The sequence below is a fragment of the Austrofundulus limnaeus genome, unplaced genomic scaffold (genome assembly GCF_001266775.1).
Source record: "Austrofundulus limnaeus strain Quisiro unplaced genomic scaffold, Austrofundulus_limnaeus-1.0 Scaffold1, whole genome shotgun sequence".
In the NCBI taxonomy this organism is placed as follows: Eukaryota; Metazoa; Chordata; class Actinopteri; order Cyprinodontiformes; family Rivulidae; genus Austrofundulus; species Austrofundulus limnaeus.
Window position 1 is genome coordinate 6,935,259 of NW_013952403.1, and position 3,379 is coordinate 6,938,637.

Below are 3,379 nucleotides of genomic sequence, written 5' to 3' on the forward strand. Positions count from 1 at the left end.
TGAGTTTTTAAACTACAGTATATTGACTTACTGATTTCTGAAGCCTTGATAGAGCCACCTCTGTTTTGATCCTACTGACCTGTTAAGCTAACTGCAGCATGTTTGCACTGAGATGATACTGTACAGTTAGTGCTTCAGGGGTATGCAACCATCTGTGCACAATTTGCACAAAACTCCATCTTAACCAAATATTCCGTCTGGGTTTTATATATAAATTTACCTTTCATCAGTCGTAGCAACGCATATTCATTCCTCTATTGATAGCCGTGTCCGACCTTTGACATGATGTGCATCACTGTAACCAGTCTACCAGAAAAACGTGAAATGAAATTGGTTCCGCAGAGTTTAAACTGCAAATTACGATTAAATCCGATAATTACTGTTATAGTTATTTGAACGTTATGAAAGTGTTATTATAAATTAGGGGGTGGAAATAAATACTAGTGTTCTATTTATTAGTTATGCATGCACGACCGTACTGAGCATACCGCTGGGGCTGCTTCACTTGTACTAGCCATTAGCGGCTAAGTCAACTGCGACCACATGACTTCAACACTAAAATGATTGATATTACGCAGAGAATAAAGTCATAAACAAATTATATCACACATAAAATACACTTACCTTTATCTCAWTCACACAACCCTGCTTTCCTCCTTGTCCTCATGTTACGGTGGAGATGCTAACAGTRAAACWACGTAGCTAATACTAGCATCATGACATAAACTAACACTGAGCCAGTCAGGTTGTAACGCACTGTTATCATGTCTGCTAGGTTGTGTGTGCGTGACAAAACAATAATAAATAAAATTAAAAAAAAAAACACTTACCAATGATTTAGTACAGGATCTCCAATGTTGTAGAGAGGGTGGAGGAAAATGCCTGAAGCAAAGGATCTCCTCAGAGCTAGTCAAAAAAGTGCACCAGCAAGATCACGAGGCAGCCTTTCAAGTGAACTCAGTTATTGTATGTTCCTTTGTGTAATAACTAAAATGTTGAGACATTTTGTGTTACATCAATTAAATATCTTCAAATAGTTTTTTTAACTAATTAATTTAGGTACACTGAACGATAATGAAATGTGTCAACTCTAAGAGGAGATATAATCTGTTTTATGAGTATGGTTTCACAGTAAATGGCAGCAGAACGGCTCAGTGGTCAGCACCAATGCCTCACAGCAAGAAGGTCCTGTGTTCGATCCCCGGTTCGGACCTGGAGTCTTTCTGTGAAGGCTTTGCAGGTTGTCCTCCTGCTTGTGTGGGTTTTCTCCGGGTACTCCAGTTTCCCCCACCCCTAAAAACATGTAGAATAGTTTGCCTTCAGGCCCAGGCCTCTCTTGAAAAAGAGATCTGTGATCTCAACAGGACTTGACTGGTTAAATAACAATAAATATTAATAAATTAATGCAGATTATTAGAGCATGTTATTAAGAAATGACAAGTTGCATGTGGAATTTCACAAGATGCAACATTTTTTATTGGACAGAGGACAGGTCTTGCAAGTGAAACTATACGTCTGTCTGTCTGTATCCCTCTCTTTGGCATTTTCCCCCCCTGTTTTTGCTGTTTATTTTTATGTAATCTGTTTTGTATATTTGCAGTATGTGCATTTTTTATATAGTATTTTCTGCATGTTTAAACTTGTGCAGATGCAGCAAAACATATCTCTATGTTTGTACAAGTAAGCTAATATTCTATTYTAATAAAAATAAAACAGATAAAATACAATAAATCTATTTTTAAGTGCCTTGCAGACTTCAAAACAAGCTGAACTGCTGCATTAAATTTACATCTGGACAGAACTTTCAGCTGGTATGAACTAAAACAGATTGATAAAGATTGTTTAAGTGTCTCACCATCCCATGAACTCCATTACCCTTTTCCATATGCTGTCACTAGTGAAATAGGTTAAGTTGTTTGCGCCCCCAGCTAATATTWTTATGCACTTTAATCTCACCATCTTGATTGGTGTAATGCTCCGTCCTGCAGGATGATGGCTTTGCTGAGTCACTGCAGCTGGCAACATCAGCAACCAACTCAAATCCCATGGACAAAAACACTCGCTTCCGAGTGGCATTGAGAAATGACAGCCTGCACTTAAAGAAATTCATTTTATAGCTGTTAACACTTTAGGTATATTGCACTGTTTGTCCCTCTGTTTTTAGTTTTCTCTTTACTGCACAATTAAKTATGAAGCCCTTGCACTGAATTAGCTGTTGAAGTGAGTCCTCATTTTGTACATAAACTTTGTTTTTTTTTTAATTGAGCTAACTGAGCATGAGCACAAAGAACAAATGTTTTAAACGTTTGCCTTATTGTGTATCRGTATTCATTAAGAACAAACACTGGAGGCTACTTGCTAAATATTAATTTCTTGACTTGTTTGTACAACTTGAGCGCACACCACATAAAGAAAGCATTTTCAGAAAGACCAGTTCARGTTTTGTGAAGTCTCATGCGAATAAACAAACCTAAGGCAGTCTGTATGCGTGGGTGTTAAGTGTTGTTTGTTAAAATAAAGCTCCTACAATGTTTGTGCTCTTCTTCCRGTTAAAATTCCAGCAACAATTGAGGGCGTTTGTTGTGTTTTGTCCTCGAATCAGCAGCCGGACTCCTCTGCAAAATGTTTTCTGAGTCGTTTGACAAGGARGCACTCTTGACCCCATAAGGGAGTGCCTCTTCGTTTCAGCATGCCCATGTTTGGTCCATATACAGTTATCTGTCTGTTGCTACAGAAACTACTTCCTCAAATAGTTGTAGCTATGGTAACATTTTTCCCTGTATCAAACAAGGACTAAAAGGACTGCATAAGACATGTTATCCATTTCTTTATTATTATTTTTAAGCAAAAAACAAACTGTGCTGATTGCAAATAATTTAAAAAGTGAATCTGTATGGCCACAGCAGGTTTGATACCTAATGAAACTGAAACCTGTGTGTGAAAGTATGATTCAAGTGAACTATTGACTAGGTTATTTTTAATACACAAAAATCATTGTGGCTTATGCCTCCCCAGTACGAATTGTTGTTCTCTAACTAACCTACTCACTGGGARACAATAAATCCACTCAGCCACTCTATTAAATTATCGAGCGTCTGGTAGCTTCCTTTCATAAGGGACATCTGTGACCAGGCTTTCACTGAGAAAAGAGCTTTGTGGATCAGTCAGCCTGTCTGTCATGTCTGCAGGGAATGATCATTTCTGACTGRTCGTTAGTCCACAAAAAGAAGTGTGATTCGAGCATGTGTGATAGAGGAGCTCAGATGGCAGATTGTCAGCACGGCTCTTTCAGATATGCAGTTTTCTGTTTGATTTTTTTCTTGTTTTCATGTTTTTATTCTTGAACTGAAACACTTTCCAGAAGAAGAAAGTGTTATTT